The sequence below is a fragment of the Macaca fascicularis genome, chromosome 18 (genome assembly GCF_037993035.2).
Source record: "Macaca fascicularis isolate 582-1 chromosome 18, T2T-MFA8v1.1".
Lineage (NCBI taxonomy): Eukaryota > Metazoa > Chordata > Mammalia > Primates > Cercopithecidae > Macaca > Macaca fascicularis.
In genome coordinates, this window is record NC_088392.1 from 39,325,331 (window position 1) to 39,341,014 (window position 15,684).

At 46.0% G+C, this 15,684-nt stretch overlaps 1 long non-coding RNA gene across 1 annotated transcript; it reads right to left on the reverse strand.

Annotated features, from left to right (window-relative positions):
• Nucleotides 1-1,491: 1,491 nt before the first annotated feature.
• Nucleotides 1,492-15,157, reverse strand: LOC123569980 (uncharacterized). Its single transcript, XR_010582845.1, has 4 exons — nucleotides 13,782-15,157; nucleotides 8,585-12,236; nucleotides 7,988-8,375; nucleotides 1,492-3,255 (listed from the first exon to the last, which is right to left on the reverse strand). It is a non-coding gene; the product is annotated as an uncharacterized lncRNA (long non-coding RNA).
• Between the last annotated feature and the right edge of the window lie 527 nt (nucleotides 15,158-15,684).

Here is a 15,684-nt window from a genome sequence, read left to right on the forward strand (position 1 = left end):
TCTTCAGATCCTGTGTGGTGGCCTGGGATTCAATCTGTGAGGTGGGGGGCCTGTAAGCAGGACTCCATCTCGCTTTGCTGAGATTTTTTATCCCTTTTCACCCAATAAAATCCTGCCCTACTCACCCTTCAATGTGTCTGTGTGCCTAAATTTTCTTGGTCATGTGCCAAGAACTAAGGAACAAAATTCTGCAACAATACTTCATAGGCAGTACACAGAGGAATGTCTACTTCATATTGTATCACATTTAGGAGGTACATAATGTCAGAATGTTCCACTACTGGTGATGCAAAGTTTGAGTAGTGTATTCATTATCTCTTATATAACAAATTATGCAAAAACATGTCTTTAAACCACCATAATTATTTAGTATTTTTCATGATTTCTGCAACTCCTGAATTTGGACAAAGCATAGCTGGAACAGCTTGTCTTTGCTTCTTGATGTCTGGAACCTCAGCAAAATAACTTAAATGAAGGTTGGGAGCTAAAATCATCTGAAGGTTCATTTGCTCACACGACTGGCAGATAGTAATAGCAGTTATGTGAACTCTTCATGTGGCCTTGGCTTTCTCACAATGTAGTGACAGGGTTCTAAGGGCAAGCATCCCGAGAGAGAAAGCGAACCAGACGAAAGCCGTATTGTCTTTTAAGAGCTAGCCTTAGAAATCATGCAGTGTCGCTTCTCCACTCTGTAGGTTGAAGCAGTTACAAAGATAGCCCAGATTCAGACAGAGAGAACAAAGATCCTGCCTCTTGATGGAGGAGTGTTGACATCACACTGAAAGAGCATATGGGAACGGGATATAGAATCCTCCCATCCATCTTTGGAATATGCAATCTGCCCCAAGTAGTGAAAGCCAAATCTCTCCATTTAAAGTTAGCACTCCCCTCTTCTGACTACCAAGTAAAGGCATGGCTTCCTACCAGTGTTTTACCTTATGATTTTAGCATGCATTGATGGCCCTTGTGCATATCAATTATTAGGAGTTAGAAAAAAGTGATTTTCTACTTTTAACATTCATTTGACATATTTAGCTGGCCTCCTTCTGTAAAGAACAGTGCTATTAGGCTATTAGGTTTTCTACTTGGGCTATTAGGTTTTTCTGAAATATGATTCTGCCTGAAAAAGCGGGATAACTTTTACTTTATTTTTTACTAATTTTTTTACTAATTACCAGTGTTCAAAGAAAGAAGTTGGTGTAGAAGAGTCCACCAATACTAGCAATTTGGGCTTTCTCTTTTTGGGGGGAATCATAAGGAATGCATTTTTATATGTGTTTGCGTCAATTAGTATTATGTTTAAGCTTAAATGCTCCTAATTTGGCTAGTGGGAATCAGGTTCTAGTCAGGAAACCAGAAACCACTCTAGATATTTCAATGGAGGGGGGTTGGAATTTAAAACCGGATATTAGATACACAAGTGATGGAAGAGCAAAGAAGCCAGTCAAAAGATAGTTGTTGTAACAAGTGAGTTATAGAGAAACGCTACACTTTGAGACTAATTCAGGAGTCTTTTATTAGCTGGCAACCGGGAAATAGCTGGTGCTCAAAATTCTCTCCGCCCCAAAGAAGGGGCTAGATTTTCTTTTATACGTTGGTTTAGAGAGGGGAGGGGGAGCCTGGCTGTAGCAATCTTACAGAAGTAAAACAGGCAAAAAAAAAAAAAAAAAAAAAAGTTAAAAAGACAAATGGTTACAGGAAAACAAACTGTTCCAGGTGTAGGGGCTTTGAATCCATCACAAGGTGATAGGTGCAAGGGCTTTGGGTGCTATGTACCAGACACAAATGCAGGGGCTTAGGGTACTATCACCCGGGCGAATTTCTGGGAACTGCGGACATAGCTTGCCACCCTACCTTATCAGTTAATTAATTGCACTCTTTGATGTGCTGGGAGTCAGCGTGCACAAGTTAAGTCCTTGAGGAAGGGGGTCGGTTAAGGAGCCCTTGATGTCTTGCAAATGAAGGAGCCAAGTGGAGTCCCTCCGGCTTTCTCAGCTAAGGGAGAGTCTATTCATATTAAAACAAGGTAGGGTATCACATTCCCCACTTGTGTTTTTGGGGAATCAAATCATCGATTCCTCAGTTATAACAAGGGAGTTATACTGGGTTTTAAGATACATAAGCTATGCGTTGCTTTACAAAGTTAAGAAACCAATTTAATATACACGGCCTGAAGACTAAGCCTAACAGTAGGAGGAGAAGGGGGCTAGCTAACCTAGTGATTAAAGTAGTCAGCCATGGATTCTAGTTAAATATACTTTGGTACCAGGGCGTGGTATTTTCCTATTGTTTATCTAGATTTTCTGGATGATGAACATAGTTTTAACATTAAATCTCGAGATATAAAGCCTTAATCTCTATGACGTCATAATACCATGGAGCTGAACCAGGGTTACAGACAGTTATAGTAAGAGGGTTACAATTTTTCGCAGTACACAGGTCTAGGACGGTAAGTGTGAGTTATGGAGAGGGTTGAGGACTGGGTTGATCCTCTAGGGTAAGCGGCTAGGGTCACACATGACCAGTGAGGGCAGAAAAACTGATAAGAATCTTAACAACTAGAGTCAGGGTGATTTTTAGGACAGAGGTAAAAGTCAACGCTCTGGAGTCCCTTTTTTTTTTTTTTTTTTTTTTTTTTTTTCCACTTTTAGAGTTTTTACATCCAGTCCGGCTTCCTGTGTGTCCGAACCCTGCAGCAAAGTTGACATTCCCCGCTCCTATGACCAGCAGGTTGCATGGTTCTTCATGGGTACGCGCAACAAAGCACATGAATCGACTGCAGAAGAGACCTTTTGGAGGTTCCTGCCTTCCAAGTAGTGTTTACAAATACACGTCCTGTTGTGAAAGAAGTGAGGAGAAAATAATAGGAAGGCACAGAGGGCATAACAGGTGGAAACAAACAAGAGAGGTAAATAAAAAGAATTAATGTAATGGCTTCACTCGACTTAGACGCAGTTTTAAGGGGCCTGGCCTAGGCTTGGGGACCTATGTTTCTTGTTGGGCTCTGTTGGCCTTTTTGATGTGAGGGTGATGAATCTAAGCAGGAATGCTGTCCACTTTCAGAGTTGCCGGTGTGGTGAGGATGACAGTATGAGGTCCTTTCTAAGCAGAAGTGAGTCCTTCTTTCTGGAACTTTTTAACAAACACCGCATCACCTGGCTGGAATGAGTGGCAGGGCCCCATCTGGTCAGGAACTGGATTGGGATGAGCTCCCCGGACAAGTGGCTGGATGATATTTCGCACCTGTTGGAGAGACTGTAGGTACTGTAATAAATTCGCTTGTGAGATTTCTGCTAAATGGATATCCTTTAGCTTAGGCAACATAGGCGGAGCCCTCCTATACATGATTTCAAAAGGTAAAAATTCAGCCTGGTAAGGAGTGGAGTGCATCTTACTTTAAGAAGGGTTAAAGAAAGGAGTCTTACCTAATTTTTTACCAGTCTCTAAGATCAATTTTGTAAGAGTATTTTTTAGAGTGCGATTCATGTGTTCTACCTGCCCAAAGCTCTGGGGTCGATAGGCACAATGAAGCTTCCATTGAATGTTTAATGCCTTACTGACTGACTGAGCTATGGACAAGGTGAAGGCCAGTCCATTATCAGACCCTATGGCAGCAGGCAGCCCATGTCGAGGGATGGTTTCATTGGGTGAAAACCAAACTACCGTGGTGGCAGTCTCGTTTTTGGTGGCAAATGCCTCAGTCTATCCAGAAAAGGTGTCTACTAGTACCAGAAGGTATTTGTACCCTGCCTAGTGTGGTTTTATTTCTGTAAAGTCAATTTCCCACCTTTCTCCTGGCGAGTCTCCCTGGAGGCGGTGGCCTGAGCTAGGTTTAGGACCTTGCTTGGCGTTTATCTGGGCACGAGCCATACACCGGAGAGCTGCTTGGTTAACTAAGTCCTGAAGGTGGGGGGGATCTTGAAATGCCTCCTTAGAAGCTGGGCCAGTTTTACTCCTCCTTGCTGATTTGTACCGGCCTGAAGATCCAAAGCCTTTTTCCTCCTCTGGGGAATATTCTGGGTGATCTGGCAAGTCAGGTTGCAGAAAGGACAATGCAGGCAGCAGGGTCAGAGGCGCAACTGGGAGTCCAGCTGCCTCCCAGGCTGCAGAGTCTGCTCTTCTTTTTGATGTCCTTTGCAGTGAATTACAGCCACCTGTTGAGGGAGCCAAACGGCTTCAAGCAGGGCCAAAATTTCTTCTTTGTTTTTGATAGCCTTTCCTGCTGAGGTGAGTAGCCCCCACTCTTGGTAGATGGCTCCGTGTACATGCACGGTGCAAAAGCATACCTGCTGTCAGTGTAAATGTTAATACGTTTGTCCTTACCCATTGGAGGGCCTGAGTGCGAGTGACTAATTCAGCTTTTTGTGCTGAGGTACCAGCCAGCAAGCCTGAGTCTACAGTTTATCCGTCTCCGTAGTAATAGCCGCACCAGCCTTTCCTACTCCTTGCTTAAGGAAGCTGCTACTATCTGTAAACACGGTGGTGTCCGCCTCCTTTAAAGGCATATCTTGGAGATCAGATCGGTTAGTTTCCATAGTCTCTAACAGTTTCTGGCAGTCATGGACAGGTGTGGTGAAGTCTGGATCAGGGAGCAAAGTAGCTGGATTTAAACACCTTGTGGGAGAGAAAGTTAAACGAGGCTGATCTAACAGTAAACTCTGATACTGCAGGATGCGAGCATTTGACAACCATTTGCCAGAAGCACTTTGCAGCAAAGTATGGCATGAGGAGCCGTAAGGGTTAAATTTTGACCTAGAGTCAGTTTATCAGCCTCCTGAACCAGGCTTGCTGTGCCCGCAACAGCCCGCTGACAATTTGGCCACCTGGAGGTCGCTGGGTCCAGTCTTCTAGACAAATAGGCGACACAGCGTCGCCATGGCCCTCCACTGTGGCGGTCACCATGGACTCTGGGGAGCCAAGTGAGAGGGAGCCCCGGCCCTTTAAATCATCAGATTCAGATTCCTCTGCTGCAGGGAGGGTGAGGACGTTTTCTTTTCTGGTTTCTCCTCTGGCTTTAATGGGCATTCTTTTTTCCAGTGTCCTATCTGCTTGCAATAAGCGCATTGGGTTTTATTGTAGGGGAGCCTGCTCTCTTTTCTGGCCTTTCTGGCGTGGACCCGGGGTTCCCTGGCTAGTGTTCTGTGATGGGGGCCCTTCCTTTCTGGCTTCCTGGATGGCCACCACTAACATTTCCGCTTGTCTTTTGGATGCTTCAGCAGCAGCCTTTTCAGCTGCCTGAGCTGCTTGTTTTTGTTTCTCTCTCGATTGTCAAAAACTCTCTTGGCTACTTCTAAAAGCTGGCTAATGTTCATGCCAGCAAACCCTTCAGTTTTTGTAACTTTTTTCCGATATCAGGGGCTGCCTGAGCCACAAATGCCAAATTAATAGCACAGCTATTCTTGCGGGGTCAAAAGGGGTGTATGTCCGACAGGCCTCCTGGAGGCCTTGTAAAAACGCTCCAGGTGACTCTTCAGGCCCCTGGACAACTTCAGTTGTCTTAAACAGATTCATGGGTTTTTGAGCGGCTCCCTTGATACCCGCAAGGAGATACCAGTGAAAATTATCCAAAGCTCTCTTCCCACCCAAGGAGTTCGGATCTCAATCAGGCCGGGTAGAGGGGAAAATCTCCTCCTGGAGGTTTTTGGCTCCCCGCTCCGGTCTACCGGCTGATGTAAGGACATACTTTCTGGCTTCTCTTGGAATACATTCCCACTCTTCAGAGGGTTAAAAGGAGTTGTTGACAGTCATCCCAGGTGGGTCCAGAGCATAGACTACATCAGTGAGGTCAAGATCTGGGGCTTTTCAGAAAAGGGGGGATTATGAGCTTTCCAGTTGTACAGGTCAGAAGAAGGGGACATAAACTAAGAATGGAGCTGAGCACTCATCCCCCAGAGGGATTTGTGCCTCTCTCAGTGGGAGGAGGGGGCTACCTCCTCCTGCCCGGCCGCAATCCAGAAGCAATAGGCGGAGAGCCCACAGGGGACTTAGTCGAGGAGACAAGGGAAGATTCTAAGGGAGCAGGAGGGTTATAAGGCAGCGGAACTCAGTGAGGTAGACTTTCCCCTTCTTCAGAAAGAGGCAATACAGGAGGAGCCGAGCCAGCTGAGGGTCGAGGAGAAAGTGAGATCTGGCTCAAAAGGACCTTGGAGGTAGGATTACGAAGGGCGCATGGGTGGAGCCATGGAGGAAGGCTCCGGACCAAACTCAGCCATTGATCAATGTAAAGAAACTGATCGGGGTGACCGGGAGTTCCAGCCACAACCCGCCAGCCACACAGCCTGAACAATTGCGAGGTTCAGTGACCCTCTGGGGGCCACCCGGCTCCAAACTTTGGCCATTCTATTTCTCAGAGTGTTGGAGTTTGCTTTTTTTAAGGCAGACCCCATAATCCTCTGAGAAGGCTAGAGAGAAATTTTGTAACATATATTGGAGAGGGCTCCAATCTTTATGAGGCTGGGAAGAAGAGTTTTCCATTCTGGAGGCAATTTAACAAGGTTTGAGCAGAGATATTAAACCCAGCATGGACAGAGAAATTCACGACCTGGGGGGCTGGGGTATTGGAAGAACAGAAGTATCACAACCAAAAGAAGTAGGAAAACAGCTACAGCCAGTGCTTCTTGCCACATAAGGTCTGCTTCCTTAAGCTCCGAGATTTAGGGAGAGGACAAGAGGCGGGTCCGAGGCTAGTGGGACCTATGTGATCCCCCTCTCCTGACTTATAGCCTAAATATTTTTGTGTCTCCACAACTCGAAGGCAAAAAGTTCAAACTTGGCCCTTTAAGAGTTTTAGGAGGGAGAGCAGAGCAAAGTCTTGGAGGCGCTGGACTTGCTGTAACACAGGAAAACGGGATGTGCGGGGTGTAAGGTATGGGGATGAGGAGGAAAGGGGCCATTTGGACCTTTTCAGGCTGGGAGGAGCCATCCTGGGCAGCAGTGGGTTGCCAGGACAACTCCGAGGTCCCCCACCCCACCTCCAGGCCCCATCAGGCGCTGCAAGCCCAGCTCAGAAGCCTGGCCCGGGGCCAAGGTCACCGCAGCAGACTGGGCTCCTGAGTTCTGAGCTGGGTGTGGACGTGCTGGTGCTTGGGGGAAGTCGGTGGCTTTGACGCCTGAAGGCGCAGGAGCTGGGCGCCCAAGGGGGTCCCTGGGGGAGGGGGTCCGGCGCCGTCCTCTCCCACTCCTCCACTGCGGGTCGGGTCGGGTGGGGGAGCCCCTGCCGCTAGGGAAGGAGGTTGTTTTGTAAACTGGCAGAGGCGCACCTGGCCTCAGGGCCCAGCAACAGGAAGAGACACGCCTGAGACCTCCTGTGTTAGAAAATCTGCACTCAGGACTTAGACGAAGTCCTTGCCCAGTTGTCTTGGGCAACATCGACGACCTGACATACTAAACTTAGACACCAGACAGGACAATAGACACTAAACAGGATAATAGATACTGGGGTATATGAACAATTATGACAATTTTTATAGGCAGACAAGGGAAGGGGGTCTTGTGATGGGATCAGTCAGATGCCGGCCTGGCCACTCCCTCTGAGGGGACTTGCGCTCTTAGCATTAGCAGGCCGGTATAAACCTCCAGCTCAGATGGAGCTATGCCCCATGCTGCCCTAAGCCTTATGAGGTCCCCCACGGAACCGCAGGTGAGGGCCCTCTCGAACTCCGTAGCTTTTGCCGTGGAGCTACAAACTGGAAATTCAAGCGCAAGCCCTTGAACTCCACATTCACGCACTCATTCACACAGTTTATAACAGTTTTCTTATTCCCGTTCTAAAACAGGTCGCCGGGAGACCTGAAAGAGAGAAGGAAAAGAGATAAAGAGGGAGGGAGGGAGGGAAAGAGTGAGAGAGAGAGAGAGACTAGTCTTAACAGAGGCCGGCCTGCCAGAAACCAGGACTCTGTCCTCCAGCGTCCTGGAACGCGGGCAGAGTCAAAAGGAAGGGCCCTCGTCACAGCCGCTTCCCTCCCAGAGAAAGTCAGATCTGACTTACCTTTCCGGGACCAGAAACTGAGGACTCAGGAGTTGAATTTTTGTGGGCACACACCGGTGGTCGATCCATTCCCCTCCGGAAGACGGGGTCTTATGGGGCCCTGGAACATCTTCAGGTGGCACCTCCCTTATAAGTCCGCCATCTGGCCGGGGGAGCCTGGAACGAGTCCGTCTCTCACCCGGTGGTGAAACTCTCGCTGGGGCCTCCAAATGTTGTAACCAAGCGAGTTACAGAGAAACGCCACACTTTGAGATTAATTCAGGAGTCTTTTATTAGCCGGTGGCCGAGAGATGGCTAGCACTCAAAATTCTCTCGGCCCCAAAGAAGGGGCTAGATTTTCTTTTATACTTTGGTTTAGAGAGGGGAGGGGGAGCCTAGCTGTAGCAATCTTACAGAAGTAAAACAGGCAAAAAAAAAGTTAAAAAGACAAATGGTTACAGGAAAACAGTTCCAGGTGTAGGGGCTTTAAATCCATCACAAGGTGATAGGTGCGAGGGCTTTGGGTGCTATGTACCGGACACAAACGCAGGGGCTTAGGGTGCTATCACCCGGGCGAATTTCTGGGAACTGCGGACATAGCTTGCCACCATACCTTACCAGTTAATTGCACTCTTTGATGTGCTGGGAGTCAGCGTGCACAAGTTAAGTCCCTGAGGAAGGGGGTGGGTTAAGGAGCCCTTGATGTCTTGCAAATGAAGGAGCCAAATGGAGTCCTTTCATCTGGCTTTCTCAGCTAAGGAAGAGTATTCATATTAAAACAAGGTAAGGTATCACATAGTGAAGTGACTAAGAGGTTCGCTACAGCAAGACACTACGACTATACTAATGTGGCAGGCTGGGTCTCACTAACACAGGCCTCCATAACAACTGTTTCAGTACTGACTGAGTGACTATATTAAATATTAAAAGCTGAAAGAGCCAGTACCCTTACACAAAGGCTAGAATGTAACAAAAGCCCACCAAGAGTTTTGCCCAGGCCTTTCCTGTACCTTAAAGCATGACTAAACAGGTTTTATTGTGAGTCTAAAGAAACTCCCCAGGCCTCCACAAACAAGTTTACTGGGGGTCTGAAGAAACTCCCCAAACCTCCATGATTTAGCAGGAGACAAGATAAGGGTAATCACCCCAGCACCTGGGCCCCTTTAGATTAAGTAAATTTACTGAGGCTCCAGAGGAAGGTCTTCAAGACTCAGACCTTAGGTATAGATTAAAAGAAGTTAATCACTTAAGTCTTTAGACGAATGCACACTTACATATAGACATATACCTTAGAAGGCATATAAGCTCTAGAAAACTTCGTAATTCTGAGTTTGGTGATAATTTCCAGGCCTTCTCCCTGTAGGCCTGGGAGAAACAAAAACGCGCTTCCTCCCCAGTCCACCTGCATCTCGTTATTGGGCCACGAGAAACAGCAGCCTGGCAGAAGGATTATGGGAGAAAGTGGGATTACTAGAGGCTATTTGCCAGGCCATCCAGACAAAGCTACAACTATAGTTTCAACCTAGAGTGGAGAATTACACTGCATGATTTCCCACTGCCCAATGGCAAATGGAACCACAAAAAGAGGGCTGGTTGGAGTAGTCAGTGCCGCAGAGGAGACACAGCCTGCCAAGGATACCAACCCAAAGCAAAGTGAGAGAGAATGAAATTTCTGGCTTCTCCCCCTCTCCAACATGCCAGTCTTCCACTAGCACTTCCTATTGGCTAAATCCAGCCAGAAGCCATTTGGTAAGGGAGACTGGAAAATTAGTTCCTTGCAAATCACAGCAGAGAAATAAGTGGCTGATGATACCAGTTCCTGATGCTATCCCCTACCCCTCATCCATGGCTCCTGCTCCATAGACAGGATCTGGATGGGGCAGCTGGTGAAAAACTATTCCTCCTTTTCCCCCAGCTCCTACTCTAGTACAGAGGTTCGGTCCACAGGGGGTGGAAGCAAATCTCAAAGACTGGCAATACCCTGCCCCTGCCAAGGGGCTTGACTTCAACTGAATCAGACTGTAGAGCAATTTCTGCCCCAAGGCACTGTCAAGAACAGACCAATCACCTAGCAATTAGTGGAGGCTAACAGCTGGGTGTGATACCAACTGGGGCAGACCGGCCAGAAGTTTAATGGGAAGATCAGGAAAGAAGATAGTCAAATCACTGAACTTGCTCAGCCAAGTCACTGCAGCTGTTATACATGTGTTCAAAGATCTAAAGGGAACCACGTTTAACGGAAGCCTAGTGACAATGTCTCATCAAATACAGAATATCAATACAAAGACAGAAATTGTAAGAAAGAACCAAATGAAAATTCTGGAGTTTAAAAGCACAAAAACAGGAACCAAAGAAAGAATCGGCAAACCTGAAGATAGATCAATAGAGATCATATATTTGAAGAATACAGAGAAAGAATAGAAATAATAGGAGGGAAAATAAAGACAAATGAGCAGAGCTTTGGAGAAAAGTGGGGCACCAACATATTTGTAATGTAAGTACAGGAGTGGAGAGAAAGTGCAACAGCAAAAGGTTCTTGCCTTAGCCATGCCAAAGAATTGGTGTGGCGGCAGCCTGCGGCAAGAGAGACACGAATGGGACCAAGAGAAAAAAAAGCTGTAGGCTTCATTAAGCAGAGGGACAGTACAAAGCTTCCACAGTGTGGAAGGGGTCCCGAACGGGTAGCCAGCGTTAGATTTTTCGATCCCCTTTTAAACTAACTCTTTAAGGCGGGAAATACGCGCGGCGGGAAGATGTTACCAGAGTGAGAAACAAAGACAATTAACATGTCTCAGATCTTGAGGAAAACCGGAATTGTAACTTAAGTTTTATCTACTTTGTGACCTTGCAGCAGCATGGCAAAGGAGACAGGATCTCACAGGGTTTTACAAATTGTGTTTACAAGGAATTAGAATTGGGAGCATAGATAAGGTCTGCTGGTCACAGAAAAGTGGGCTTTTAACATTCCTTTTAGTTTCAGGGGAGGGGGAAGGGAGAGAGGGAGAGAGGACACAGGGAAGCTTATAGCAAACTTTTCACTGTTTATAGCTTTCTTGGGGAAGAAAACACATGTACAGATTCTGATGTTAGGAATATTTTAAGCATGTATCTTCAATATTATTCATCCAGGACCAAAATAAGTTGTGATGCAGGAAATGACTGAGTTTCACAGCTTTCTGAGCCCCTACCCGACCCAGGAAGCCCAGCTGCCACCTCCTCTCAAAAGGAGCATGCGCACACACACACAAATTAAAAGAAATAGCTGAAAACTTCCTAAATTTAATTAAAACCCATTAATTCACGTATCAAGAAGCTCAAAGAACTCCAAGTAGGACAAACACAAGACCATCAACATCCAAATATATCATAATCGAAATGTTGAAAGACAAAAATTCTTGTCTCCCTAAGTTGTGGCAGGCCAGGTCTCACTAACGCAGGCCTCCATAACAACTGTTTCAGTATTGAGTGGTTAAGTTGAATATTAAGAGCTAGTGCCCTTATACAAAGGCTGGGATGTAACAAAAGCCCACCAAGAGTTTTGCCTTGGCCTTTCCTGGGCCTTAAAGCATGACAAAATAGACAAAATAACGAAGCAATTCTTAACAGGACCCATTTAGAATTAAACAAGTTTTATCGTAGGTCTGAAGAAACACTCTAGGCCTCCACAAACAAGTTTATTGGTGGTGTGAAGGAACCCCCCAAACCTCTGTGATTTAGCAGGAGACAAGGGTAATTACCCCAGCACCCGGACCCACTTAGATTAAGTAAATTGACTGAGGCTTCAGAGGAAGGTCTTCAGGACTCAGACCTTCTGGGAACATAGTGACCATTCATGAAGTGATTGCTACCATCTTTTCTTTCAAGAAATCTCTATCTCAACAGCAGGTTTGAGCCTTCTCCTTCCCTCTAAGCAGCAGCCTTCCTTGCACAACCCCTAAGGCAAGAAACCCCATCTTATCCCTTCCATAGCAGCTTACACCCAGGGGACCCTTGCCCAACAGGTAGTCTTCCTGGAGGAGGCTGGTATGTTTAAATCACAGTCCACAGGATACACAGCAAGATGCTTTAAGCGGAGGAGTCCATGTGCTGTTCAGACATCTGCCAGGATCTTGCCCTGCCAAAGATGGGATGCAGGCTGTCCTTGTACTAGCTCCCCTCTCTCCTCTTCTCTATATCAACACTGTAGTGTCACTGTCACTGGGCACTTTATCAAGCTTGGTGGCTGAACAGACATTGTGTTAACGGTGGAGGGTTTCCAGGTTCTTGGCATCTTGAACAAAGAATTGGACAAAATGCAAAAAGCAAAGAAGGAATGAATGGTTTCATTGAAAATGAAAGTACACTCCACAGTGTGGGAGCGGGCCTAAGCATAGGGACTCAAAGGCCCCGTAACAGAATTTTAGGGAGTTTACATACCCTTGACTTGGGGTATGCCCTATATAAATGAAGAGGATGAAGTGATCAAGTCATTTACTTGGCCTACACCCTATGGAGAGGATATTTCCTGTGATAGCTGAAGTGTGAATCAGCCTTATGTTCCTTGCCTCCAGACTCTATTTTCCTGCCTCAATTGGGCTGGTTTTTAGGATATCCATCTCCCTTTAATTGCACTCTCAAGCTTCACCAGTACTTCTTTCACCTCCTACCCCCAAGTGGAGTCAGCAAGGGCAACCAGTGACTGCTGTGATTATCTTGTTACAAAAGATAAGACGACTGTGGTTCTAAGAGATTAACTGAAGCTTGTGCTGCATGTCAGTAGCATTTCCAGGATTTGAACTCTGGTTAGCCTTCTCACCCCAAAGTCCATTACGTTGCCTCAATAAATGTCTTTTACATACATATATTTACTAATAAGATTGTGTAATGAAATTTCATTAATAAAAATGAGTGGGATTTCAGAACAGATTGCTTTATGTCATAAAGCAAAACAGACTCCTTTATGTCCCCAAAATGTATTTTATGGAGCATTAGTATGCCCAGAGATATTAATATGTATTCCTCAAAAACAGTGAAATAGGTAATGGAAGTAACTCTCCACAAGTAGAATGTGTGCTCCACTCCACAGGCTGTCTCTGTTGGAGATTTAGAAAATAAATGGGTACAAGGAAGGACTTCAGAAGTCATGCAATAATAAAATCTGCTTATCTTTACTTAACTAAGCATATCCCACACTCTTATAACCACAGAATCCCTGTAAAAACCATCTACGGGCTGGGTGTGGTGGCTCACACCTACTATCCCAACACTTTGGGAGGCCAAGGAGGGTGAGTGCTTTAGCCCAGGAGTTCAAGACTAGCCTGGGCAACATAGCAAGACTCCAGCTCTACAAAACATACAAAAAAATAGCCAGGCACAGTGGCATGCACCTGTTTGGGAGGCTGAGGTGGGAGGATGGCTTCAACCTGGGAGGTGGAGGCAGTGAACCAATATCACACCACTGTACTCCAGCCTGGACATCAGAGTGAGATTCCGGCAACAAGATGATGACGACGAAGACGAAGATGAAGAAGAGGAGGAAGAAGAAGATGAAGAAGACGACAAAGACAAAAAAGAAGAAGAGGAAGACAAAGAAGACGAAGGAGGAGGAGGAGGAGGGGAAGAAGGAGGAGGAAGAGAAGGAGAAGAAGAAGAGAAGGAAGAAAAGGAGGAGGAGGAGAAGGAAGAGAAGGAGAAGGAAAAGAAGGAAAAGAGAAAAGAGAAAAGAGAAAAGAGAAAAAGAAAAACAACAGAAGAAAAACCCCATCTACTATGTTGAGACTAGCACTCAAGACATGCAGTTTGCGAAATGCCAAAGCTAAAGGTTTATAAGCTTTACCTTAGCTCAAGCTCCCCAGAGGCACCTCAGCAGCCATTCTTTCAAAATAAAACAAACGTAGACAGTCGTTTGACATTAGTTTCAGGAAGAAACATCTTAAATAGAGAAAACGTTTTTTCATGGGGAAAAATGACTCAGAGAAAAATTGTATTAGTCTGTTCTCACACTGCTAATATAGGACATACCTAATAATAGGTAATTTATAAAGGAAAGAAGTTTAATGGACTCACAGTTCCTCATGGCTGGGGAGACCTCACCATCATGGCAGAAGGCGAATGAGGAGCTAAGTCATGTCTTCCATGGCAGCAAGCAAGAGAGCTTGTGCAGGGGAACTCCCATTTATAAAACCATCAGATTGTGTGAGACTCATTAACTACACTATGAGAACAGCATGGGGAAAACCACCCCCATCATTCAGTTCTCTCCACCTGGCCCTGCCCTTGACACATAGGGATTGTTACAATTCAAGGTGAGATTTGGGAAGGGGCACAGCCAAACCATATCAAAAATCAAACAAGACTTAAAGAATAATGCCATTATTTTCATTTAAGTTGAGGCATGAAAAATTAAACATGCCTATATTTAAATTAAGGAAAACAAAAGGATAACAGTAAATATGCAGTGTCTGTGTGTTCATCGCAGTGATGGTGTTAACCAGACCACAGGCTTGGTGAGACACATTTCTCTGCTACAGGGACAAGTCCTGCCAAGCAGATGGCACAAACATAGATAGACCAGTCTCCCCAGGTGCATGAAAGAAGCATGGCTAAGTTCTTACAATCCCATTACCCATTTTTCTTGACTACTATCAACCTACCCACACATTATTTTATCACCTTTTTCATCTAAAAGGGAAAAGCCTGTTTTCTTCTATACTACATTCACATAATATTTCTGACACCAAATGTGTGGGGGGTTTTTCCCCATCCCAACCAATTTTCCAACTCTCTAGACACCAGGGTACACCACATTTAATTCAATTCTGACACCAAATACCTGGAGTTAACGCAGACCCCACAGATTAGGGGCTCAGTCCCATGAAACTGTCCCCAAGTTCAAACACCAATCACAACTAGTGGGTCCCCAGGTTGCCCATACTTCCGTCCAACATGGCTACACATGGGGGCTCCCACAACCCCGTCCTCAGGGTTGATAATTTGATACGGCAATGCAGAACTCAGGAAAATGCTTTACTTGTGTTTACCAGTTTAAAGTTACTACAAAGGATACAGATGAACAACAACCAGATGGAGGGTTACCTGGGGCAAGGTCCAGAAGGGTCATGAGCACAGGGCTTGCTGATTTCATAAAGCTGGAGTCCGTCACCTTCCTGGCACATCAAAATGTTTGCCACCCCTGAAGCTCCCTGAACTCCATAGTTTTTTTTTTTTGTTTTTTGTTGTTTTTTTTTTTTTGAGACGGAGTCTCGCGCTGTCACCCAGGCTGGAGTGCAGTGGCCGGATCTCAGCTCACTGCAAGCTCCGCCTCCCGGGTTCACGCCATTCTCCTGCCTCCACCTCCCGAGTAGCTGGGACTACAGGCGTCCGCCACCCCGGCCGGCTAGTTTTTTGTATTTTTTAGTAGAGACGGGGTTTCACCGTGTTAACCAGGATGGTCTCGATCTCCTGACCTCGTGATCCGCCCGTCTCGGCCTCCCAAAGTGCTGGGATTACAGGCTTGAGCCACCGCGCCCGGCCTAACTCCATAGTTTAGAGATTTTTATGTCTTGTTGACATAGGCCTGATGGATTATTCACTCAATCTCCAGCCCCTCTCCCCTCTCTGGAGGTGGGAGACTGAAAGTTTGAAACTTCCAATCATGATGTGGTCTTTGTGAGCAGCCCCCATCCTGATATCCACGTGCCCATCAAGAGTTACCTCATTAGAACAAAAAATTCTCCTAT